The sequence below is a fragment of the Callithrix jacchus genome, chromosome 11, assembly GCF_049354715.1.
Source record: "Callithrix jacchus isolate 240 chromosome 11, calJac240_pri, whole genome shotgun sequence".
NCBI lineage: Eukaryota > Metazoa > Chordata > Mammalia > Primates > Cebidae > Callithrix > Callithrix jacchus.
In genome coordinates this window covers 7807205-7834973 of record NC_133512.1, presented here as the reverse complement: position 1 = coordinate 7834973, position 27769 = coordinate 7807205, and the positions used below count along the sequence as shown (strand labels likewise).

At 41.4% G+C, this 27769-nt stretch overlaps 1 protein-coding gene across 9 annotated transcripts in view; it reads right to left on the bottom strand.

Moving 5' to 3' along the window:
- Nucleotides 1-27769, bottom strand: part of POU6F2 (POU class 6 homeobox 2) — a 481859-nt gene that overhangs the window by 97730 nt on the left and 356360 nt on the right. The gene's annotated exons all lie outside the window — the stretch shown is intronic.

Sequence of the window (27769 nt, the reverse complement as noted above, 5' to 3'; positions counted from 1 at the left end):
CATCTCTACTAAAAATACAAAAAATTAGCTGGACATGGTGGCACGTGCCTGTAATCCCGGCTACTCGGGAGGCTGAGGCAGAATTGCCTGAACCCAGGAAGCGGAGGTTGCAGTGAACCGAGATCGTGCCATTACACTCCAGCCTGGGCAACAACAGCAATACTCTGTCTCAAAAAAAAGAAAAAAAAAGTGCTTAAGTCACCCTGCTTCATTCCTTGAAGCCTTTGTTCCTGGCTCTTGGTCATGTTCTGTGGGATTACGACTTCTGGGGGGAGTATATATTTGTGTGTCTGTGTGTTTGTGATATTCATCTCCTTCCAATACTGTGGTCTCCCAGTTCTTTGCCCTTCTTTCCTCAGGGAGGATGTCCTTTGCCCTCCCTCAGCTGTCTCTCCTAAGGTCATGCTCTGGTATTGTCAGTGACCACACCCCTTCCATTGTCTCAGGTACAAGTATTCTACTCTCTGATCTTTCCTGCCTGTTTCCAGCTCATTTGTGTGACTACTTCAAACTCCAATGATGAAACAAGTGGAGTTTGTTACTGGTTAAACAACTATTTAACCCCACTGGAATTTACAAAACTTAAATCCTACCAGCTTTCTATTGCCCCTAAGCATCCCATCCCCTAGAGTTCGTCCTTCTTTACCCAGCTTAATATTTCATTGTCCAATTTTGCACCTGCTCCGTGCCTGCATCTACACAGCTGAATGTGGCTGGAGAAAAATCTGTAACTGTGCTGATCAGCCTCACTTCGGATACATAAGCATTAACCTCAAGTAGACACACCCTGGCATCACCCAGCAACCCTAGGACATCTCACCCACACACCTAGAAGGACTGTTCACACCTTCCTGCTTCTCTTCAGACCTCTAGCACGTCTTTTCCCATTCTCACTCTTTGACATTGAACTGGCTTCTTATTTCATTGAGAAGAGAGACTCTACACTTTGATGGGCTTGTTTCTTTCTTGCTAATTTGTTTGAGTGCATTGTAGATTCTGGGCATTAGATCTTTGACAGACGTATGGATTGTGAAGATTTTTCTCCCACTCTCTGGGTTGTCTGTTTACTCTGATGACTATTCCTTTTGGCCATGCAAAAGCTCTTTATTTTAATTAAGTCCCAGCTATTTATCTTCGGTTTATTGCATTGCTTTTGAGTTCTTGGTCATGAAATCCTTGCCTAAGTCTTGAAGGGTTTTTTCAATGTTATCTTTTAGAATTTTTATAGTTTCAGATCTTAGATTTAAGTCCTTAATCCATCTTGAGTTGATGTATAGGGTGAGAGATGAGGATCCAGTTTCATTCTCCTACATGTGGCTGGCCAATTATCCCAGCAGCATTTGTTGAATAGCATGTCATTCCCCCACTTTATGTTTTTGTTTGCTTTATCAAAGATCAGTTAGCTGTAAGTATTTGGGTTTATTTTTGGGTTCTCTGTTCTGTTCCATTGGTCTATGTGCCTATTTTTATACCAGTACCATGCTGTTTTGGCAACTAGGGCCTTTTAGTATAGTTTGAAATCAGGCATTGTGATGCCTCCAGATATGGGCTAAGGATCAATTAATAGATAATTCTCAAAAGACTTAATAGATAATTCTCAAAAGAAGATATACAAATGGCTAAGAAGCATATCAAAAATGCTCAATGTCACTAGTGATCAAGGAAATGCAATAAAAAACCACAATGTGATACCACCATACTCCTGCAAGAATGGCCATAAAAAAAAAGATGTTGGCATGGATGTGGTTAACAGGGAACACTTCTACACTGCTGGTAGGAATGTACACTGGTACAACCACTATCGAAAATAGTGTGGAGATATTTTTAAAGAACTAAAAGTAGAACTACCATTTGATCCAACAATCCCACCACTGGGTATCTATCCAGAGGAAAAGAAGTCATTACATGAAAAAGATACTTGCACACACATTTATAGCAGCACAATTCACAACTGCAAAAATGTGGAACCAACCCAAATGCCCATCAATCAATAAGTGGATGGTATCTGTGTGTGTGCATATATATATGATGGAATATTACTCAGCAATAAAAAGGAATTAATTAATGGCATGCACAGCGACCTGGATGAGACTGGAGACTATTATTCTAAGTAAAGAAACTCAGGAATGGAAAACCAAATATTGTAAGCTCTTGCTCACAAGTAGAAGCTAAGCTATGAGGATCCAAAGGCATAAGAATGACACTATGGACTTTGGGGACTCAGGGAGAAAGGGTGGAGAAAGAGTGAGGGATAAAAGACCACGGATTGGGTGCAGTGTATACTGCTCAGGTGATGGGAGCACCAAAACCTCACAAATCATCACTAAAGAACTTACTCATGTAACCAAACACCATCTGTGCCACTTGCGGCAACTGTGTCTGTGTTCTGTTCCTGTGGATGAGAATGCTGAGCTGCTCTGTAAAGAAAACCCCCACTACCTCAGTGCCTCCATGCCTCCTGCCTTTCCAAGAACGCCCCTGATTTATTCATCAATTTTCTCCTCGGACAGGATCTCTACCACCAATATGTGAATATGAAATTTCTGTTTTGATCTTAAAAAGCACCCCCTCCAGCTATGATGCCATTTGTTGGCTTTCTTCTAGAGAAAAGTGCCTGAAAATAATGGTCTATTCTTGATGTCTCCAATTCTTCTTTTCTTTCTTTTCGAATCTACTTTGATCACCTTGATTCATCGCTCCCACTTCACTGAAGCTCTTGTCAAGGTCACTCCTTATTTCCAGGTGAAAACTCCAGTAGTTAATTCGTAGATATCTTTGTATTTGACCTACCAAACCTGGTTGACGCAGCGAATCTTTCCCTCCTTGAAACACTTGATTTACTTTGGCTTCTAGGGGCCCTCTTTCCCTCACTCACTGACCCCTCTTCTTAATCTCCCAGGCCAATTTCTCCTCCTCCTCAGAAATCCTTAAAGTTGGGGTGCTCCAGAACCCAGTACTCGAATCTCTGTTTCATCCAGGCTCACTCTCAAAGCAATCTTATCCAGGCCTCTGGTTTTACATACCAGCAGTACACTGATGAATCTGCAAGTCTGTATCTGCAGCATGACCTTTTCCCAAAACCTGATTATCTAATCGCTTCCTCAATATTTCCTCTTAAACATTTAGTGATCTCACAAACACAACCAGTCTAAAATGGACATGTTAAAAACAAAGCATGTGCACAAACCTCTTCTCACCGTCTTCCTTACCTCGATCAATGGGGAACTTCATAACACCAGTTGCTTAGGTCAAAATCATTGCAGACATCCTTGACTCCTCTGTTTTCCTTGCACTCCAAAGCCTGTCCATCAGTAAATCCTATGAACTCTTGCTTAAAAATATATTCAGAGTCTGATTACTTCTCACCATCTCCACCATGTACAATATGGTGCAAACCACGATTGTCCCTGTCCGGATTGCTGCAAGTAGTCTCCTAACTGGACTTCCCGCGTTTGCTCCTGACTCTCAGCAGTCTGTCCTCTTCATAGCATCGACGGGCCTTCGTGCTTTATTCCAGTACTAGCTATAGTCCTTACAGCGGCCTAAAAGACCCAATGTGATCTGGCCTCTGCGTTTTCTGTGATGCCATCTCCTGCCTCTTTGTCCCTCACCCACTTTGTTCCAGTTTTGCTGGCCTTTTATGCCCTTCCCTCAAACCTTCCAAACATCTTCCTATCTCAGGGTTTTCCATCCGTTCCCTTCCCTGGAGTGTGCCCTCTCCACTGGTCCCAGAAGAGATGCCTTCTCTGAATAACCTACATCAAAGAGTAACCCCCAGGCTGGGCGTGATGGCTCACGCCTATAATCCCAGCACTTTGGGAGGCTGAGGCGGGTGGATCACAAGGTCGAGAGATCGAGACCATCCTGGTCAACAAGGTGAAACCCTGTCTCTACTAAAAATACAAAAATTAGCTGGGCATGGTGGCGCGTGCCTGTAGTCCCAGCTACTCAGGAGGCTGAGGCAGGAGAATTGCCTGAACCCAGGAGGCAGAGGTTGCGGTGAGCCGAGATCGCGCCATTGCACTCCAGCCTGGGTAACAAGAGCGAAACTCCGTCTCAAAAAAAAAGAGTAACCCCCTACTCTAGCACTTTCTTTCACTTTGACCCCATTTATTATTCCCCCATGTAAGTTATCAGTGTCGATACACTATGTGTTTGTTTATTTGCCTTTTTTATTTGTATGCCTGCTTGATTCCTGCCCTAGCTGCTAGAGCGTCTATAAACTCTCAATGCATAGTTCATGAATGAACAAATGACTCAAAAGACTAAAATGATCCCAGAACTGTAGATCAGAAGTTTACAGCAATGGTAACAGGAAACTGAAAAAAGTTCTCTAGAGGATGAGGTCTGGGTCATTTTGCCACAGACTCCTCTGTAAATCTTAGTATTCCAGGAGTCCTTCTGATATTGCTCTTACTGTCAGCAGGCTTGACCAGAAAGGAGGGTCCTAACAAGGGGATCCTGGCAGATTCTTTTTGGGCCACTCAACTCTCCTTATATGTGTTAGAATAAAAAATTGCATTTCCCTCCCCACTTTTTTTTTCTGGCCATTTAGAGCTTTCAAGAGGAAATAAGAAGGTATTGCTTAAATGCACACTATCTGAATTTTTGTACAGTTTAGAAACTTCAAGATATATTTTAGCAGGTGTTTTTTTGAGCAATTTAAGACCAGATTGTAATTTTGTTTCGATTCACTGAAAGAGCAGCTTCATAGTCTTAAACAAGGGGATAGCAAGGACTACTGTGACATTGGAGGCTGAGAGAATTGAATTCCATTCCATTCTACCCTCTCAGATCTCACCACCAGATAATGGCAGCCAGAGCGGACCTGGTGCTGTCCTATGTGGCTGGGTGCCCTGTCTGTTGGTTGCTTGTGAAGGACATGCTACATCCATGTGACAGAAGCACTCTCTGTGGCCTCCTCCCCCTCGCCTAACCCACTCACTTCTGGAAATAACCTCGGATTCTCTCCAACATTGGAGCTCAGACATTTGTAGGTGTTCTTTACTCAGACGCAAGAACTTGCAATGTCACCGTGACCTCTTCAAACAGCATGAGTAAGAGGTGGTGAGAGAAACACATCTTTTAGTGTTGTTTCCTGGCTCTCAAAGTATGTTACATAAAAAGAGAAAGAATAAACTTTAACATGCTTTCTGAAGTGTCATTTGATGATGTGTTCGGCAGTCTTCAGAAAATAGGTACATGTTACTACTACATTAGGGAGAAAATAAGTTAAATGATAATTTCCAGCAGCAGGCCTGAAGCCTATCATATTGTCACTCAATAATCTGTTTCTGAAAATCCGCAAATGCATTTTAGTAGGTCTGCATGCTTCCCGCTTTCTGGATCACATACCATAGGCATCACATCCAAAAGAAAGAGAGGAAGTTAAAATGACGGATTCTAATTTAGAAACTGAAAAGTGAATCTTCTAGTGTTTCTGAAGGTTAAAAAAAAATGACAGCCTTGCCTCTTCTCTTGAAAACTTGTCTTTAATTATGCTTTGTGGTGGGAGAAAAACAGCATACTTGCTGAGTACAATACCTGAGTTATAAAAGCTACTTTCATTTAATTCATTCATACTTTAATCAGCGGGTCAAGGAGTCTGCTTTGCAGCCCTCCTAGCTACATTTATGCAGCCAATCTTGATTTGTAGGAGAAATTGGGATTCAGCACAGTTGAATACAGGGAAATCACCACCTACAAATAGAAAGTAAATTTTACAGTGAGGGCTTCATTAGATTAAAACCTTCTGCCTGTTTGGGGTATGCTCTTTCTTTCCTGTTGAATTCCTGAGTTCCCTCAGGTGAAGGACAAGGCCCAGGCGTTAACCTCTTCACACCCCTTTTGGATCAGGAAGGCCAAGGTTCACACGTGGTGAAGCTCTCTGCACATATCCACGGTGCAGAAGCAGGGTCTCCCGAGGCAACACAGGCTCCATGAGGAAACGCACATGAGTGGTCAGATTGAATCCCATCAGCAGAGAAAGGGAGCAAAACTAAGATTGACAGAGTGATTGTTACATCCTAGGTGCTAAAAGATGCTTCACATGCATTATTTAATCTTCACGACAAATTGTCAGAGGGATTTCAACCACAGCTACTTCATCCTGAATAGGGACTGGGTGAAATAAGGTTGAGACCTCCTGGACCGCGTTCCCAGATGCTCAGACATCCTAAGTCATAGGATGAGAGACAGGAGGTTGGCACAAGATACAGGTCATCACCTGTTGCTGATAAACAGGTTGCAGTAAAGAAGCCTAAACCCACCAAAACCAAGATGGCCACGAGAGCGACCTCTGCTCGTCCTCACTGCTACACTGTCACCAGCGCCACGACAGTTTACATATGCCATGGCAATGTCAGGAAGTTACTCCATACGGTCTAAAAGAGGAGCCATAAATAATCCACCCCTTGTTTAGCATATCATCAAGAAATAACCATAAAAATGGGCAGCCGGCAGCCCTCAGGGCTGCTTTGCCTACGGAGTAGCTATTCTTTCATTCCTTCACTTTCACTTTACGGATTTACCCTGAATTCCTTCCTGTGCGAGATCTAAGAACTCTCTCTTGGGGTCTGGATCTGGATCCCTTTCTGGTAACAAAATGAGTGCTCTAGGTGATACTTTACAGCATAGAAAGCCTCAGAATGTTTATGTATAACTTCGAGGTTTCTATTCTTTCTACTTTCAATCATGTGCTTGAAGTTTAGCGAAATTGTTTATTTTACATTTAACCTTTCTATTTTCTTTTAGAAATTGTAATGGCTTGTATCTCATCTCTCTCCCTCTAAAAGTACATTCACTATATTCACTCGAAAGTCTTTGCCTAACACCAAGTTAACTAGCATTGCACCAAGGTAACTGCATTGTGGGCAGTATATGTCAAAAGGAGCACTTTCCTTTCGTTAATATTTCACATGTACCTTAACGGCAGGAAGATACTATCTGAAAATGCAATTCTAAATAAGGATGTTAACTACCCCGTTGAAAAGTGCCTGAATACTTCACTGCAAACAAATCTTGCATGTAAAATATAAAAATTCTCTGTGTTGCATTTGAAATCTGATAAATATTTATTATCAATGCTGTTTGCTTTTAATCTGTTCAGGATATCATTTCTCCAGCTTCTTAGTAGTTAAACAAAAATGGCATTTACATTACAATATTGCTTGCCAACAATCTCATTTTCTGGTTTAGTCAGCAGCCCTTCATGCTTGATTAGTCTTTAATTATACAAATACCTACATATTATAAAAAGTTTTCTTTTTTCCATACTTTGAGCATGTAATTATTTTCTCTTGCATGCAATAACCTTTAATTTTAGGATTAAGCAACTGATTCTTTTTAGTATGGATGGGCCTTTTCAAGTGTTAAAGCAAATTTGGTTATTGCATTATGAGAAAAATTAACTTTGGGAGACCTCTCATCAGTGCATTTGATAGTTCCCTGACCAACGGCTACAGAAAGCGCCTGGGATCTAAAAAATAAAACAACATTTCACTCTTCCAGCTTTTCCCTATGTCTCCCTATCTCTTTGGTCCAGAAATGTGATAATTTAATTAATTAAAGCCGCCAATGTACCAATTTGCCCATTTCCATAAATTAGGAAGGAGAGCATATATTTTACATAAAAAATATTTTAATATGAAGACTGTTTACAGTTATAGTAGAGAAAACCCTAACCTGTAAAGTTTTATAATAAAGTATTTTTCTATAATAAATCCACAGAATGTTTAAAATATACGAGTATCTTATGTCATACGGTATTTCTCTCTACTGGCCATGCCTAATCCTTGGGGCCAATGAGATGACGAAACAACAGCTAGGCTTTGAAGTGGTACCTTTCTTTGCAAAATCCAACTTAGTGTAGATGAGCAAATCCTTTACATATTGTGTAACACGCTGTTGGATACCTATTCTGTATTAGTTTCCTTCTTTCTGCACTCATTCTAAACCCAGAAAAAAAATTATTTCCTTAAGGGAGTCACGTTGAGAAGCAAACTAACCTGAGAACGTCCCAGTACTCAGTAGCCACATTAAATATGTACCATGTTCTAGGCTCTATATTAGGCATGAAGGAAACAGGTGAATAAGACTCACAGATCTATGCAGTAAGGTTTTGGCCTGGGTTTAAAGTGCAGCCAAGAAGATATTTTAACTTTTCTTTATTATCTATTGCAAAGTTTAATTCATGGGACAATAAAAGCATCTTCTTGTCATACTTGGTGTTTTTAAATACAGAAGTACAGCTCCACTTCTTTTTGTCCTTTTCTCAGGGTTAGCCAGAGGATCTTAGAGTCAGACAGGATCATAAAGCACCCCTGGGCTGACTGCTCTATTCTTCAAGAGAACCATTGAGGCAATATTAACCCTTATTAATGTACAACTATCTTTAATTACTCAATCTTTCTGTTAAAAATCTGAGTTTCTCACAATGTCGTAGCTCATCCCATTAACCACTTTTTGCATATTGTGCTTAAGCCTTAACGAGCATCTCTTTATTAATAAATTGTTTACAATTCTATAGAGCAGTAGTTCTTAAACTCCACTGATCATCAGAATCATTGGCTGCGTCCAAGACATTATGATTTTGCAGTTCTTGGGTTGGGTGAGGGGAATTTGTATTATTTAAGAGACATCATCTGATTAAAACTTTTTTCTTAAGAGGAATTTTAAGTACATCTAAAGAAGACACAATAGTGTAATTAACTCACATGGACTCATCAGCCAGCTGCAATAATTCTCAGCTCTTGGCCAATATTCTTTCATCTGTACTTCACCCAACACCTCCACCCACATTAATTTTTCCTTCATTATCATTTTAGAAAAAAAATCCCAGGGCATGCCATCATTTTATTGTATTTCAATAGATACCTTCAAAAGCTACTCTTAAAAAACCCTATATATCACAATCACACCAAAAATATTAAAAATAACCCTCTTGTATCATCAGATAGTCAGTCAGTGGTTATATTTCCAATTGTCTCATAAACATCATACTTTTTCCTTTTTACAGTTTCCTTGAATTGTAATCTATATATGGCTCACATAATGAGATTGGTGCCGTGTCTTTTGATCTATAGGTCCAATTCTCCTAGCTGTCTCTCTCTTTCTTTCTCTCTCAAAATTCATTTGTTGAAAAAATCTCTGCTGGTGGTTCTGATACGTGACCAATCTGGGAATCGGGATTGCTCTGAAGTACCCTCAGAGGCCACCCAGAAGGGATACTGGAACAATTCATACTCTGAAGCCCCACCTTGTTTATGAAAACCTTTGCTCCCTCCATGCCACCTGCAAATCTTTTAATAACATGGCGTTTTGGGCTCTAGAGAGAACACAATATATTTATAAGAATTACTTTTTCCATCTTCTTATTGAATTAAGAAGTCATCCAAACTTCCTAGCTTTGTGGCATCGAGCCAAATCAGGTGGATGCAGTTTGGAAAAATGTTGGAGGTGGCATAGTAAAAGGCTTGGAGTAAAAGGCCAAATAATTGATTCTCCAAGCCAGAGAGTTCTGAGAACGAAGTGTTAGTGATTACCTGAATGATAGACTTGCATAGAGATAATCCTGGTTAAAAGGAGTTGGGAAGATCCCCTGGGCTAAAGCCAGACTGGGCCTCAAAATTCCAGTTCTACTTCTTACAAACTGTGGGGCTTTTATAAGTTATCAGCTTCCTCTGAGCCCTGGTTTCCTTGCTCTTATAAGTAACTGCATGGCACACATAGAAAAACATACCTAAAACTCCTAGGACAGTGATGGAATGTGTTAAATTCCCAGGAGTGTTTTTGTTTTTATTTAAACTGGATCATTGTTTTCATCCTGGGAGATTCCATGTGTGTTTGTCTGCTCTCACAGTGGGGTTTGAAACAGCCACGCTGTGTCATGTGAGAGTCCTAGGCATCCAGGGTAGGAGATCCACTTTCATTTTCCTTGGGTCTCCCTATGTTCTTTATAATACTTTTATGCTTTGGGAACATGATTTAACCCATGGATCAGTCAGATCTATAAAGTATTAACAAGGCCTGCTTCTTTGCCTGTTATATTCTGAATATCAAAAACTACCATATGTTGTTGAGATGGTAGGGAAAAGGAAACAGATTCATTAGAAAATGATGGTCCTTACTTTGATGCACATTTCTTCCCAGATAAAAGAAACTGATTTAAAGCATTTAAGTCAAGCCAATGTTTCCCAAAGTCAACTGTGAAGACAGTGCAGAGAAGGATGGGGTTGAAACAATTTCAAAGGAGTACTTTTATAGTTCTGACAATGTGCCAACATAGTTCTAATTATAACAACAAATAGCTCTTCTTTCTTTCATTAGTAATTGTTATCTTCATCGATAAAGTTTGCAAAGAATTTTAAGACAGTCTGATCACAGGTGCTTACATATCTGTGACATGAATAATTGTTAAATCAGAAATCATCAGGTACAATTATTGACAGCCCTGTGATACACAGAGGTGTGAGACATTATGTCTGTTCGTAAGGGGCTTATACAAGTGAGATAACAAATTGTCCATTAAAAAGATGAAAATAAAAGAAAAAGACTTAAAGAGCAAATGCTAAGTGCCCCATGTGTGAGTTCAGAAAAGTGATAATTGAGGGCTGGGCCACTGTGGGCACTTACTTCATGGAGGAGCAGGAAGTGAAGTGAGCCGTGAGGGGTGAGTGACGAGAAGAGGGGCATTCCAGGTAAGGGGCATGGACCAGCAAGGCGAGGGAGGGACTGTGTCAGGCACATCTGGACATGGTGGGAGGCCAGGGTGAAGGTGGCAGAAGTAGTTGGGGGACAGGGTGGTAGGTAGGGCCAGAGCATTCAGGCTAAACAGGCCAATGGAGGGTTTGAGCATGGAGGTGATGTAAACTAAATGTTCTTTTAGAACTTGACAGTGCTTTGCAAAGTGGACTGGATTAGAGAGAAAACGGAAGTAGGAAGCCCAAGTTAGGGAAGATAGCCCTGCCTCAGGGCAGACTAGGTGGGAAAACTGAGAAAAGTTCCAGGTACTTTTGATGTGAAGCTCGACAGCCCTTGACTTCTCTGACCAGGGACCTGTGGACCTGGCCTTCAGCTGGTACCTTCTTGGGGGACACAGCTGTTTCCAGGAACCTAAATTAGCCAGTTAATCCCTGTGGGGTTCTGCGCTTCCTTCCCAGCATTTCTATTTCTCTTTTACTTTCTCTTTGGAATTATCTAGTCATTGGGCTGGGTGCGATAGCTCACGCCTGTAATCCCAGCACTTTGGGAGGCCGAGGCGGGTGGATCACAAGGTCAAGAGATCTAGACCATCCTGGTCAACATGGTGAAACCCTGTCTCTACTAAAAATACAAAAAATTAGCTGGGCATGGTGGCGCGTGCCTGTAATCCCAGCTACTCAGGAGGCCGAGGCAGGAGAATTGCCTGAACCCAGGAGGTGGAGGTTGCGGTGAGCCGAAATCGCGCCATTGCACTCCAGCCTGGGTAACAAGAGTGAAACTCCATCAAAAAAAAAAAAAGAATTATCTACTCATTTTTGGTGGGACTATTTTGTCAGCTTTAATATATTACTTAGTATCTCATTTTAATAGGCTTGTTAATCTGGCATAATTCAACAAGATGTCGAATCTTTTTTTTTTTTTTTTTTTTTTGCCAATCAGTTTGAGCTTATGAGGTTGCTCAGGTTAGCCTTGAACTGATGACCTCACCTTTGCAAGCGCCACGACCTTCAGCGGGAGCCACTTTGGACCCCAAGATGTCAAATCTTGAAGTTCCTGCAAGATGTGTGCATGGGGCGAAGGCTGGGGGGCGGGATGGTGGGCATTTCTTTTTCATTCTTCTTGACTGTTGGGAAGGGTGATTGGTGTTTAGGAACTCACCATCACATGCAATATGTTGGGATACTGATACCTCTGCTTCCAGGCCTGTTATACACCTAAGAAATCCCCTCTCTGTCTACCCGAAAAGCTGGGTCTCTCAGGCTAGCATTTTTCAAACTCTTCTGACCTTGTCTCATAGTAAGAAACACATTTTACATTTCAAGCCAACACATATATACACACAAAAATATATGTACAATTGTACCTATCTCTCAATATGTCTATGTCTCGCTATATGTAACTATACATATATGTGTCTATTTGTATATCCCTTAAAGAAAAGTGTCTTTAAAAAAATTTGTAGCCTTTGTATGCCTTGGCATTTTCTATGCCTCTTTCTTATTTTCTTTAAAAAATGCTAGTTACAAACTACTAAACTGATTTAACCATCACTTACAATGCCATGAAAAACACTGTGCCCTTCCCCAGTCTGAGCACATGGTGCCACCTAATCCTTCATGAGGATCCCTAGAAAGGTCAAAGTGGCAGCCTCTCGAATGTCAGGGCCAGCCTCTTTTTCATGACTTCCTGTCTTCCAAGTCCTGGGTTCAAGGGACCCTCATTTAAAAAATGTGCCAGATTCATTCCTGAAGGAGAGCCTTTTCTGACTTGGAGCAGGGAGAATAAACATCCGGCCCAGTGACGAATAAATGGTATTTGGGCAACCTATCATACGATCAGGAAGAGAGGTCTTACTGCACCAAAGGCAACTGATAACTATTGACTGGGAGGGAGACCTCCTCTCCCTGCTCCTTTCCAGCAATCTCTGTTTTAAGATGATATCCTTCAGGAAGGGCTGAACTCTCTTTATCTAGTTCCCGGATAAGCAGAAATGGTTGGCGAGAAGTCTTATGTTGCTCCTAAATTCTAACTTCTGAGAATTCCTAATGGAATGGCTAGACCGGGATGTTCTGGGGTCTCCTTCTTTGAATCTCTAATGGGGAGGTAAGAACTAGCTACAGTTAGATTCAAGGATACACAATGAAAAGGATCTAGACTCTGATGTGTTTTCTTTAAAAAATACTATACTCCGTCCACATCAACCCTGAACACATGGTATGGTATAGGGGGTGTTTATCTAAACATCAGAATACCAGGACCATATCTGTGTTGGAACGACGAGATCTCACAGCCTAGGTTTCTTCTTCTCTTGTGACACTTTAGATTATTTCAGTCCATGTCCTAGTTGCAGAGCCATGTTGGCAAGGAGATTTTTCTAAAGGTTTTTTTCTCATTGCTCAGAGCAAAAGGTTTTGTCCTCTGACCTTCTAATTCCCGCTCTGCATCTAATCAATGTCAGGTCACCACACGTAAAACTAAAAAGAGGTTAAATGGAAAAAACCAAAGCACAGAGCCAAGCAAGCCCAGGGCCCCAAGCCCACCGGGCCAAGATTAAAAAGCTCACCTTTTTGAAATAGTACAATAGTACAGTCTCTTGGAAAAGAGAATATTTCTTGTTTACCCTCCCTGTCCCCTCCACCTCCCATTTGTTTGGTGCCTGATTTGTTTCCAGTTGCAGCAGGGAGGTCAGAGCAAGCCAGGAAAATGAATGGAATCAGCCTCCTGCCGGCCTGCCTGGAGCGGGCGGGTGTTACGGATCAGCGTAAAGCCAGCTTCCTTTCCCAGGCCTGGGCCGATGTAACTCACTGGAGTGGCAAATTACATCAGACCTACAGCTGTAACCCGACATTATGATTAATTTGATCAGTAATTTCTCCTGTTTTTCATTTTAATCGGTGTGACTATTCTGCTGTGGCAGGTCTTTCAGATCTAATTAAGATAAATTTCCGAGTAAAAGACTTGGCAGACTTTCCGAGTCAAATCCAGGCATCAAGTGTGAAGACCTGCAGCCCCAGTCCATCACCTTTGGGGAGGGCCGGGCCTCCCGCTCTGCAATCAGCCATTCACACTTAAGCAAATTCATAATCTCCAGCACTGCTTAGTCATTCTCTCAAAAAGTCCCAGGCAGGAAAGGAAAGGAAGAAAAGCCCCAGACAATGTCATGCTTCCCCATTCCACTGATTTGCCCAAACGACATGGATCACCCCATAAGTGGACGCTTTACAGAATCCCTTAGATGATTTTGAATAAATTTTAAAATAAATCCATGCACATGTACATATTAAGCAAATGCAAGTGTGTATACACACAGATTTTGAAAACACATGCATGTGACTATGAGGCTATGTAGTCCACATACACATACAGTCTAGCCCTTTAGTTCAAGGAGACAGCTGTACACATATTGGGTGGGGATTGGCAGGGAATAAGAGTTTATTTTCCCAGTTTGTTTTCAACCCATGCATTCCTGTCTGCATCCTTAGGCTGATATTGGTACAAGTTCTGGTAGGTTTCTGTTCTTAGAAGGTGAAAGTATGAATGAGATTTCTTCCCAAAGCCCATCAGAAGGACCTGCCTGTCCCGTCTGGGGTAGGGAGACACTGGGGAAGTGTCCAGCTGTTCCTGGGTTCCTGGATCCACCTGCCTCCCTACAGGAAATGCAGTCAGGCCAAGACCTTCGAAAGGGTGGGTGTTGCTGAAGACTTCTCTTCTGTTTCGTCAAGAAAACATGTTTTTGTATTCCATGTTCTCACTTACAGGTGTGAGGTAAATCTTGGGGACACAGGGACATTACAGATGGGAATAAGAGACTCTAGGGACTTCCAAAGGAGGGAGGGAAAGAAGGGGCAGGGGCTGCAAAATTTCCTTTTGTGGGTACCGTGTCACTATCTGGGCGATGGGATCAATAGAAGCCCAACCTCAGCATCTTGTGATATACCTTTGTAACAAGCCTGCACATGTACCCCCTGAATCTAAAATAAAAATGGAAATTGAAAAAGAAAAGAGAAACTATTGCCTTGCAATGATGGTACCACTTCCAATTATTATAAATTCCCCATTCAAACAGGAGTCACTATTTCTGAAAAGAAATGTAATTGGAGTATGCTTGCTATGAAGGCCATTTTGTATGCAGTCCTCCCGCACCCCTGCCCCTTAAGAGTTTAAGGAATTTCTCCAAACCACTACTACCAAATCCGGAATCAGGGAAAAAGAACCACATTCTGACTCCGTGTATGGCCTTTACATTTTGAGGATCATTTTGTTACTGCTTTGCACCTATCTTGTGTTTTGCTCTCGAAAAAGGGTGTTGGAGTGATGGTAGTAGAAGCTGCTGCCTCCGCTCACTGAGGCAGGCAATCTCAAACGCACTGTGGTTACTGCATGAAAGACAGTGGGGAGACAGCTATGTGTGATCTTCACAGTTCTATAGCAACGTGATTTGGGGCCTACGAGTTAGCATGAGACCTTCTGGCCTCTCACAGGGATTCTGTTAGCCATCACAGCTCTAATTTAGTTAGTGGCCAAAGACCACTTTAATCTCTGCATTGGTGTTTCAATTCTGTAGAAATGGTTTCAACAAAACTGGTATATTTACTACAGAAAGAGAATGGACTTGTCCTCGACCTCAACCTCAATCAGTAGAGTTACTGATGGATGAACAGTGATCAGTCAAGATTTAGATCAGGAGCCATGAGAAAGACTTAAGCTACAAGAAAGATCAGAGAGGTGGGCACATGAGAGTCTTTCCTCCAACAGTGCTATCTACCTCCATGACTCAAGGAGTCAGGTAATTTAAATGACATCTCTTTAGGAAGATGTCCTTTTCAACCATGAAAAATGACTAACGAGAGGCAGATTCACTTTTTCACTTGAGAGGCTCACTAGCAATGAAAATAACATGTGGGTTGTGGCTTAAAGAGGCATAAAATGGCTTTAATGTGATCATTGCGTGCAGGGGGCTTGGAAAACACCCCATCTTTGCTTTCTACTTTTCATTACTTTCTGCCTCCGGTTGGCCCAAAGACCACTTGGCTTTAGCCTTACATTGCTCAGATTCCTTCCATGGAGTGCAGACTATGGGAGGTGGTAACTGCTCTAAGGAATATTCCTTTTTTGAACCTTAGACAGGAGTTCAAGATTATTTATATTTTATCTAATTAAAAACAAACAAACCTTAGTTTCCAAGTCCATCGGATTCCAGAGAGCTTCCCTTGGGGGAGTGAGAGGGTTTCTCTTAAATCTTCTCCCCAAACCTCTCAATGTTGTTTTGTTCTCTTTAAATGCCACAGTCACAGCATCACAATACAAGGACAGAGAATTCATGTGTGGAAAGAGCAGCTAGTCTCTGGGAAGATATGGAGTCCAGCTGAGAAAAAAAAAGAAATCTCTAACTTTACTTCTTTTTTATGACAGTTAAATATCTCCTGGTGTAGAAAACTAAGCGGAGGTGCTGAGCTGAGCCCTGTCAAACAACGGTTCAGACAAAATAGGCTGGAAGGGTTGCCTTGATCGGAGCCCAGCTGGGCCTTCAGACACAGCTGCCAGTTCTGAGCACAGAGCTGACAGCATACAAATGCAGGGCACCCCTCCACTACTGTATTCATCTGTGGCTGCGAAGGCATCCCCACCGAGTGGCCAAGGACACAGAATTGCCCTACCCAGGAGACAGCCACTCCCAGGGGCACCTGAACCTTGGCCGTGAGGGCTTCTGCCCTGCATCTCTCAACATGGTGCCTTTCTGTGCCTCGGCTCTGCACTCACAGGACTGGTGTTTTCAGTCAGAATGCCCCATTTAGTACTGAACAGTGGAAGATGAGAGTCAAAGAAAACAGCAGTAACTCTTGAGAGTTCATTTTTAAAAACAGGAAATAGAAAAAGAGCAGGAGAGGAGCCTTGGAACTAAGACAATGCCCGATAGACATGGAGTTTTGACAGTTTGGTGCCCTAGACAACTTAGTCCTGGCTTACCATACAGATTTCAGACTGATGTGACCTGTTGTTTGGAATCCAGACCCTCTTAAAATAGAGGGTCCCAGGGGTTGGGGGATTTCCTGACCACTGAAACTTCTTTAGTCAAAAGATGAGGAGGTGCAGGCAAGGAGGGGAGAAGGTGTCCACTCTCCCAGTTCTGTCGGTACCATGGGTCAGCAGGGGCACCCTGGTCGTGATTCTCATACTCTGGCATGGGGAGGCAGGAGTCCAGTAGGGCGAGCAGGATAAACAATGGGCAGTATAGAAATGGAAGGAAGAAAGGAGGACTATCTGAAACAGAAGGTCTTTCAACTGCCAAGACTTCAGCTGCCATGAGAAGCAACCCAGCCAGGCATTTTATAAAGTGATTTTCCTCATTGCCAACTATCAGAACCATACCGTGTTTCAGCTTTCTATCTACCCCTCTATCTGTCTACCTTCGTACCCACCATGGAATCTGTTTTCAATAAAATTTCTTTGGATCAGTGCTTTGTGGAAGAGAATTTGAGAAATGCTGACTTGGAAAACACTGGCAGCCAAGGAAATAAGAACATATATTTCACTAAGAACCAAAATGAACATTGCAGAGGCGGTAAAACATAGAGACACTTTGAAATCAGACAGACTAGATCTGGAATCCCAATTCAGCCTTATTAGTGATGTTGAGAAATCTGCTTGAACTTTCTGAGACTCAGTTTCTTTGGGTTGGGATGAAGGCGATTTTAGCCTCTTCTGGGTTGTGGTGAGGAGAGAAAGAGAGATCAAAGAATTTAGTAAAAGATACATAAATAAAGGATTCTGGTTATTCTCATGGGGCCAATGCATAACATAAGTATATAAAAATGCCCTTCATAAATTTCAAAACGCACTGCAAATATTAGCCAAATAGAATCAGGAGTATTTCTTGAGTATGCATATGTGATGTATGTTACGGTGTGGTACATATATAGTTTTTTTCTATAGAATTTAAACGATGTTATCTGTGTTATTTGATAAATAGAATGTGAAGATAGGAAGGGTTTAGAGATCATCTAATATAAACTTTTTATGTAATAACTGATGCAACTGAGTCCCAAAGAGATTGGGTGACTTGCCCATGGTCACTAATTAGTGATCTAGTCAGTGGCAGAAGTGAGATAATCAGATTGGGTGACTTGCCCATGGTCACTAATTAGTGATCTAGTCAGTGTCAGAAGTGAGATAATCAGATTGGGTGACTTGCCCATGGTCGCTAATTAGTGATCTAGTCAGTGGCAGAAGTGAGATAATCAAGAGATTGGGTGACTTGCCCATGGTCACTAATTAGTGATCTAGTCAGTGGCAGAAGTGAGATAATCAAGAGATTGGGTGACTTGCTCATGGTCGCTAATTAGTGATCTAGTCAGTGGCAGAAGTGAGATAATCAAGAGATTGGGTGACTTGCCCATGGTCACTAATTAGTGATCTAGTCAGTGGCAGAAGTGAGATAATCAAGAGATTGGGTGACTTGCCCATGGTCGCTAATTGGTGATCTAGTCAGTGGCAGAAGTGAGATAATCAAGAGATTGGGTGACTTGCCCATGGTCGCTAATTGGTGATCTAGTCAGTGGCAGAAGTGAGATAATCAAGAGATTGGGTGACTTGCCCATGGTCGCTAATTGGTGATCTAGTCAGTGGCAGAAGTGAGATAATCAAGAGATTGGGTGACTTGCCCATGGTCACTAATTGGTGATCTAGTCAGTGGCAGAAGTGAGATAATCAAGAGATTGGGTGACTTGCCCATGGTCGCTAATTAGTGATCTAGTCAGTGGCAGAAGTGAGATAATCAAGAGATTGGGTGACTTGCCCATGGTCGCTAATTAGTGATCTAGTCAGTGTCAGAAGTGAGATAATCAGATTGGGTGACTTGCCCATGGTCACTAATTAGTGATCTAGTCAGTGGCAGAAGTGAGATAATCAAGAGATTGGGTGACTTGCTCATGGTCGCTAATTAGTGATCTAGTCAGTGGCAGAAGTGAGATAATCAGATTGGGTGACTTGCCCATGGTCGCTAATTAGTGATCTAGTCAGTGGCAGAAGTGAGATAATCAAGAGATTGGGTGACTTGCCCATGGTCACTAATTAGTGATCTAGTCAGTGGCAGAAGTGAGATAATCAGATTGGGTGACTTGCCCATGGTCGCTAATTAGTGATCTAGTCAGTGTCAGAAGTGAGATAATCAGATTGGGTGACTTGCCCATGGTTGCTAATTAGTGATCTAGTCAGTGGCAGAAGTGAGATAATCAAGAGATTGGGTGACTTGCCCATGGTCACTAATTAGTGATCTAGTCAGTGTCAGAAGTGAGATAATCAAGAGATTGGGTGACTTGCTCATGGTCGCTAATTAGTGATCTAGTCAGTGGCAGAAGTGAGATAATCAAGAGATTGGGTGACTTGCCCATGGTCACTAATTAGTGATCTAGTCAGTGGCAGAAGTGAGATAATCAAGATATTGGGTGACTTGCCCATGGTCGCTAATTGGTGATCTAGTCAGTGGCAGAAGTGAGATAATCAAGAGATTGGGTGACTTGCCCATGGTCGCTAATTGGTGATCTAGTCAGTGGCAGAAGTGAGATAATCAAGAGATTGGGTGACTTGCCCATGGTCGCTAATTGGTGATCTAGTCAGTGGCAGAAGTGAGATAATCAAGAGATTGGGTGACTTGCCCATGGTCGCTAATTAGTGATCTAGTCAGTGGCAGAAGTGAGATAATCAAGAGATTGGGTGACTTGCCCATGGTCGCTAATTGGTGATCTAGTCAGTGGCAGAAGTGAGACAATCAAGATTTTTTTCTTTACTCAAATACTAAAAAACACAACTTTGGGAATTTAGAAAGAAAAAATAATTCCTGGTTATTGGTAATAATATTGATGGGCTGGGCGCAGTGGCTCACACCTGTAAGCACTTTGGGAGGCTGAGGCAGGCCTCCCAAACACTTGAGCCCAGGTGTTTGAGACCAGTCTGGGCAACATGGCAAAACCCCATTTCTTCAAAAAATACAAAATTAGCCAGGTATGGTGGCACATGTCTGTAGTCCCAGATACTTAGGAGGCTGAGGTGGGAAGATGGCTTGATCCTGGGACGTGAAGCCTACAGTCAGCTAGCTGTGTTTGTGCCACTGTACTCCAGCCTGGGTGACAAAATGAGATTCTTTCTCAAATAATAACAGTAATAATAATATTGATGGAAAAACTGAAGTTCTGTGAGTTTAAGTTGGAAGTCTTTAAGATCATATGGTTAGGTAGTAGTAGTATTACATGGCAGCATGTCTACAGTCCTTTCTTTCTGCTCTAAACCCCGTGGTGCTCCACAGCTCTGAGATGCCCTTTAGTGTAGGTTTTCCCTGTGCTATGTGTGCTCCCCACCCTGCTCCATAGAAATTCCCAGTACCTCTCTGACTCAAGATGATGCTATGAAACTGACATGCAATTCTCAGCCTCATTCTAGCTGCTGTGGGGTTCTGTGCAATTCTCAGCCTCATTCTAGCTGCTGTGGGGTTCTGTGCAGTTTGCAGGGCATCCTTTTATTGTGTGCACATGCATTTTTATATTCCTGTAATAATTTGCTTTTTGTTCAACTTTGAGTTCATGTGTTTGTCTCATATTCCCCAACACGTTATAATATCTATAGTCAAGGATGGAAAAAAGGCAGGCAGGATACTAACAGTTTTTGAGTGCCAGATGTCTATCAGGAACCACATTAGATGCTCTCACATAAGCCATTGCATTTAATCCCCACACTGACTCTCCAACCAGTGAGGAAACTGAGGCTCAGAAGGATATGCTGACATGACTCAAATGTCCAGCAGGGCGAGCATTCAAACCCAGGTCCATCTGCTTCTAAAACCACACTTTCTCTGAGGCACCAACTTGTCTGTTCTGCTAACTCTCCCCAGGACAGTGCACAGCACAAGTGCTCAATAAATATTTACACATTGTGATAAAAGTGCTTTCTTTACAACCTGGAGAATATTCGCTTGCAAGTCTATGCTTTGGAAGTTAATTTAAAAACCAGTGGAAAATTTACCCCAAACTTTTGAGAAATGAATTGAGGCTACAAGATGAGGAATAACTTGTGATCATAAAAGCACTAGCATATTGTATTAAGTTCGCATAAATACTGGCCAAGAGTATCTCGTTCAGAGTGAAGTACCACCCAGCACATTTGGGGCATTTCAAATTGTCAGTAGACCCTGCATCTATGCACATGAAGGCAAAACTGTTTCAGAAACATTCTGAGCTAGACTTCGGGATCAGTTTATCAACTGCCCTCCAACAGTGAAGGAACTGGACAGTGTATGTGGCTGTAGGCTCTTTGCTGAGCTCACTGCAGAACAGAACACGGATCTACCTACCCCCACTGTCAGGATCAGAGTGGTTTTGTTTTCTTTGAGAAGTGATCACTTGCCATGTTCAAATGCTGCAAGAATCTGCCCACCCTCCTTTAGTCTGGCACCCTCATCATCTATCGCTACTTGACGTGAGTTTCCATAGCCAGTGGTGTGAACACGCTTCCTGCTTTGTTAAACCCCTTTCTACGTGATTTGACGAATCTATGGAGCAATACCCAGGAATGGCAAATCTAGACAATGACAAAGCAGCACTGCAATATGTAAGTAGATTCCTGGTGAACTAACTTTTCCCCTGCCACTCTCAAAGCAATATAAACTTTGTGGCTCCTCCTGGACCTCAAATGCTTGTAATAAATTCTTTGAAATGTCAGTAATGTTGAACTGAGGGTTTTTTTTTAAGGAGATTTTCTTTCTTTCATAAAGGGAAAAATTGTCCCTTGCAGAGTATATGGGTAAAATGTTTTGTTTATGTTACTCAGTACTTAATATAGTTGGGTAAAGGGATTCTCATTTCCCACCCGACCTCTCACTGAATGAGTGAATCATGAAAGAAGCTCTCAGTTTTCTGGAAGGTAGTGTAAACAGAAATAAATTCATACTCTTTTATATCTTTAGGCCAATCAATATTTGCTTAACAAATTTATAGCATACAAAGCATTCTCATCAGTATGTTATATTTAATTTTCATGATAACTCTCTAAGCTTAGATTTTTCTTTTCCATGCCTACCCCATGTGGACTCTTCCAGCTTTCCAAAGGTCCTCAGCACTTGGATTCCTCTGGGAGAATGTTGTCTACATAATGATACTTCTATTATTTTCACTAAGCTTACTTAATTTCATAAAATGATACATTAGTTTGGTAAAAAATAGCCAAAAGAGTTGATTGTCATAACATTTCAATTCAATCAAAAATGATTGCTTTACTAGATCTGTGCAATGGTGAAGATGGATTTCTAGCCCCTTCCTTGCCCCAATTTGTTATTCAACATGCATTTGTTTTTCTACTGTGAAAAATTTGGTGCAATGTTCAAGTTCAACAAGAAAGTGAGATCAAAGACCTGGCTGAAATTTACAATGGACAGAATGTCATTGATTTTGGAGGATGTTTGCTAACTAAATCACCTACACAGCCACTAGCAAAGCTCAGAGGATGAGGGCGAGATGAATGACGCACTCATTTCAGGCACTGAATTTAAAGGTGTGTCCAGAAACATAGTAATCAAGATGAATCAGATGTTAATACAATATTTCGAAAATAAAAATGAGTGCCAAAGATTCATGGTCAACCAAACATCCACATGACTGAGATTTTTCTTTTGCCTCTGACTCCAGTACGGCTCATGTAAACATTTAAATGTGTTTTTTTTTCCCATAGATTTTTGGCATTCATTTTGGTTTTTGAAAATATTTCCTTCAAACATTATCTGAATTTTTGAGTAGACCCTTAAATTCTGCATTTGAGATAAGTGCTTCCAAACCTCACCATTGTCTCAGTCCTGGCTAGGAGAACTCTGCATAGTGATATAGCCCCGTGTAGGTGCAGAGATGTCTGAGTTCTATATTTAAAGTGGCCACACAAAGGAGTTATATGAATATACCCACATAGTCACCCAATTCTACCCAGTTTTAGGCATTTGTAACATAAAACTGCAGTGGAACTGAAGGAGTTCTATAAAGTATTTAATTTTACCTCCTCCCTTTTATAGATGAAAAAACATAGTCCCACAGAGCCTTGAGAAATATTGTGGCAAACTGATTAATTGCTGGGAGAAGGGGATTTGGCCTAGAACACTGGGTTTCTCTAGGGCATTGCTTTAGAGAAATGGAAAGTCCTATAGGTCTAGCTCCTTCTCAAGGCTTTGGGCTCTTTATTTTAAAAGTGACAATGTACCACCCTCTCCCATCATATATACACTTTATTTTTAAAAAATTGTCTGTTTTATTTATTTTTTCTTTTATTTACACTTTAGAACTTAGTACTAAGTTTGCCAGTGAGAAAATATCTCAAACGGGAAGACCAGAAGGCGATGCCCATGGCACAACAGAGGTGGGATTCCGATGCAGTTTTACTCCGCTGTGCCTGAGAGGTAACCATTAGCAAATGCACATGGTTGAGAATACATTTGACACTCTCAAGCAACTTCACCTTCAAGGAGGTGACGGTGCCCCTCATTCCTCATACAGGCACAGATAGCTTTCACTCTCCAATTCCTACTGATCACTCTCTCCCTCTGTTATTTATTAAAATGCGCAATAGAACAAGAAAAGGAAAAGATTATCCAGCATCCTGCCATGCAAGATGGTACGCAGGAGGCCAAGGTTAAATGCAGCATTTGGTTTCTTAAGCTTCTCTAATGTATAGGTGTGGAAAAGCAATCTGGGACCAGCGCTTATAGCAGTGACTCTCTGAGGATAAAAACTTGACTTTAATTTGGACTTTCTGGCTAAGATAAAATCTGCTTCTGCTACCATTATCCCACTTACGTTTGTCCTCCACCGTCTTTTCACTCTGCCACCCAGCTGAGTGGGAAGAAATTAACCTGACCTTGAAGGATACTCAGAGAATCTTCAGGACCATCGAGTTTTCAATAGCCAATAAAATTCCAGAGGCCTACTAACATTAAGATTTAGACTCATAGGCCTGAAAAAGACTTTAGACCACACAGATGAGGGAAATGAAGTCCAGAGAGCTACAGTGACCTATCCAAAGTGGTGAGTTAGCTACAGGCAGGGTCAGACCTAGAAGGGGGACTCAAGCCCTTACCCTCTTCCCACCTGCACCATGCCTGGGCTCCAACCATGCCCAGCAAATCCCCAGACCACTCAAGAGGGAATATGTGCACAACAGGGCTTTTATAAGATGTCTGAAACTTTACCAGTGTAAATAAAAACTCCCGGGGAGTTTTCTTTTTAAGAAAATTCTTCTCAAAGGTCATAGAAAGGAGGGTTTTATTTCACCATTCTTAGCTTATGGGGTCTCTCTCCAGATTAAAATTACATATTGAAACTGTTTTTTTTCTATCTAGATCATGTCTTTTGCACCCAATGATTGCTTTCATTTATGTTTCTGATCTGCTTCTATCAAGCACAGTCTATACTACTAGTTTTAGATTCAGGCACAGCCTGTGGACTGTGGGTTTGAGCGAAAATAAGGACGATGGACTGCTATCCATCCTGGAACCCAAGGACTTAATTCAGCTCACAATGCATCTTGTTTGTCCCATATAGTGGTATTATAAATTTGATTCTGAGTTTTACAACCAAGACTACTTTGCTTATTTACAGGGATTGCCAGGCCCTGAAGACCTCTGCCCTTGCATTTCCTGTTTAGAACTTCTCTCCCCAAGCTTCCTGGGCAAGAATGAAGCCATGGGTGGGTGGGTCTTGAGTCTCCATGGAGAATCTGTAGACAGACCTCCAGGGGCCAGCTTCTAGAGTGTGCTTTAAACCACCAGACCTCCTATAATGCTGAGTGATCAAAATTCATAAACAAAGTGATCCCCCTACCTGGGCTTCTCTGAAGGGACAATACTTTAGACTCCTAGCTGTCTTAAAACAACTTGGTTTTGTAAATGTAATCCATTTCATGGAATTGAGTAAAAGAGTAAAGTAAAATTACATTCCAATTTTACAGGAAAGCCCGATAAGAGGTATTTGTAGAATTTTTGTTTCGAGTGTTACTACCCACCAACACTATTAATCTTTTTTTTTTTTTTTTCTCACTATGTCACCCAGGCTGGAGTGCAGGGGTGCGATCTTGGCTTACTGCAACCTCCACCTCCTGGGTTCAAGTGATTCTCCTGCCTCAGCCTCCTGAGTAGCTGGGATTATAGGCATGCACCACCACGTCCAACTAACCTGAATTTTTTTTTTTTAGACTGAGTTTTGCTCTTGTTACCCAGGCTGGAGTGCATGGCGTGATCTTGGCTCACCGCAACCTCCGCCTCCTGGGTTCAGGCACTTCTCCTGCCTCAGCCTCCTGAGTAGCTGGGATTACAGGCACGCACCACCGTGCCCAGCTAAGTTTTTGTATTTTTAGTAGAGACGGGGTTTCACCATGTTGACTAGGATGGTCTCGATCTCTTGACCTTGTGATCCACCCGCCTCGGCCTCCCAAAGTGCTGGGATTACAGGCTTGCGCCACCGCGCCCGGCCTAACTTGTATTTTTAGTAGAGACAGGGTTTCACCATGTTGGTCCGCCTTTTCTCGAACTCCTGAACTTGTGATCTACCTGCCTTTCCCAAAGTGCTGAGATTACAGGTGTGAGCCACCGTGCCAAGTCATTAATTTTTTTTTATCTCAAGAAATGACCTCACCCAAATATACCATACAACCTACTTACTTTTATTTTTTTCTGAAGACGAGGCAGCACCAGCACAGTTTTAGAAATAATTGTCCCCCAAAGTTTCGTTTTTAAGGCAAAAAACCTGATTGACTGGCTTTCCCTGATGATCTACTCTGCATAGTTCTAAACTAATACAGCTCTAGCAGATTTTAGAGAATTGTAAAGTGAAGATTAGGCTGTCATACATGAATTTAGTTGATCTTTATTCCCTTAATAATCTTCAAACAAAAACACTTTATGAAGATCATTACTTTTGTGAGTTAAATATCTTTGTGATTCCTTTTAAACAGTTTCATTTAAAAAAATTCAAACATTCCGTGTTCCACAAACTGAAAAAGCCTGCAGCTAGTGTAAAAATTTTTTCAATCACAAAATTCTCTATTTCCTTTATACATGCCTGTAGTAAAGGAAAAAAGTCCTTTTATGCCTACTGACAGAGATTTATTCAAAATTAGTTCTGTATCTGCTCAGTAATGTTTTAAAAATTTGTTCAAAGTCACTCATTAGGTGGTCAACTGTTAGATCCACAGAAGTTAGAGTAATAGCTCCTGTATATTTAAATGTACGCTAAACATATTTATTAAGTTTATAAGTTAAAACTTCAACAATGAAAAATTAGAATATTCTCTCAGCGTCACAAAGAAGGAAATGTGGCTCTGAGCCTTCATTTGTTGCGAAAACACAATGAACAGCCCTGTGATTTCCACCAGAAACTGTTAGGAGAACTTTTGCAAATTCTCCCAAGTTTATTTCCATGAGGCTGGAATGGTCGATAGAGATTTACAAAACTCCGACAGCGTTCAGGGAAGGCTGATGTCACAGGGTTCAAAACTTTCACCTAATAGGAAGGAATACTGGGCTGTATAGGACAACCAGGGACAGCTAAGTAATTTCATTCCTCAAGGAAGGGCAATTTTTTTCTTTGGTAATTTTATGTATTTTGGATCCTGGGATAGAGAAATTAGTTGGTATATAGGTACATCTAATATAAGTGTTCTTAAAAAGCATTACATTCATTGTTTGAATAATAAGGTTGAATCCCAAATGGGACCAATAATAAAGCTGCTGAAATCATGCATGTTGTAAGTTTGATGACACCTGCTCTCTCTGTAGCTGTTAAGCAGACAGTGAAGACATTTTTGGCTCATGTTCATTTCAGTACTACGTCAAAAGTGTTATGTTGTCTCACCGTCGTAAGATTTGTATAAATAAATCTTGAACCTCCACTCATGAAAATGCTCAAATTGAAAGTAGCCCTGGACCAAGTGCCCAGAAAAACATGGCTCATCTCTCCCAAATGTGTTCATTTCTAGGAATGCTTTGGGCTGCCACTGAGAATCCATATTGAAAGAGACAAAGCTATGGGACAACAAACTAAGTTCTAAAATACCAAGTCTCTAATCCTCCTTTCTGTCCATGTACCAACCTGTCTTTATTTTGTATACTTTTCTACTTAGGAGCCAAGGATACCATTGCTACTGTCATCCTCAGGCTGGGGAGAGCTTGCCTGACTGAGGTTCATACCCATCACTGTGGCAGGGGGATGAGATGGCATTTGAAACAGGTGCATAGGCTGCTCACTCTGTCGGACTTTGGCATAGCACTACAAATACATGAAGTGATCTGAAATCTCAGAGGGAAAAACGTCTTTGTGCAAGCCAAAGAATGAATGTCTTGGCCGAGTTATTAATGTCTGGACCTGATATGACGACATCACAGTCATGTTTTGAAGCTAATTTATTTTAAAGGCACCTCAGTTAAACATGGTTTTCTAAAGTTTAAAGTTTTATATATATATTTATGTGTGTGTGTGTGTGTGTGTGTATATATATGTGTGTGTGTGTGGGTGTGTGTATATATATATGTGTGTATATATAGACATATATAACATATATGTATATGCATGTGTGTATATAGACATATATATGTGTGTGTATTATATATACATATATATGTATATGCGTTCCTGAATACACCTATCCATTCCTTCTCAATAGGTAGGTTACAGATGAGCTCTGACGATTAGCCTGAAATATCTATTTATGACGCCCTCAGCCTCGCAATAATAAAGTAAACCTATAGAAGTTTTATTCTTTTATATAGATGCATGTTTGTTGAGGCTCTTGGCATGAATTTAGAGTACTTGTTAGTCTGTGGAGTAATGGTTGGAATCTGGGACATAAGACTGGGGCTAAATTTCTTTGCCCTCCTAACCCCAGAGAGTCTTTAGAAAAATAGAAACAAAAGAGCACAAAGTACTTAAGGTGAGACACTGTTGTATTCATAATACAGAGAAATAACCACCATGCCTCATGGACAGTGGATGCAGTTCTCCACGGGGCTACAAAACTGTGCTAGTAATAATTTTAATTGGATGCTATC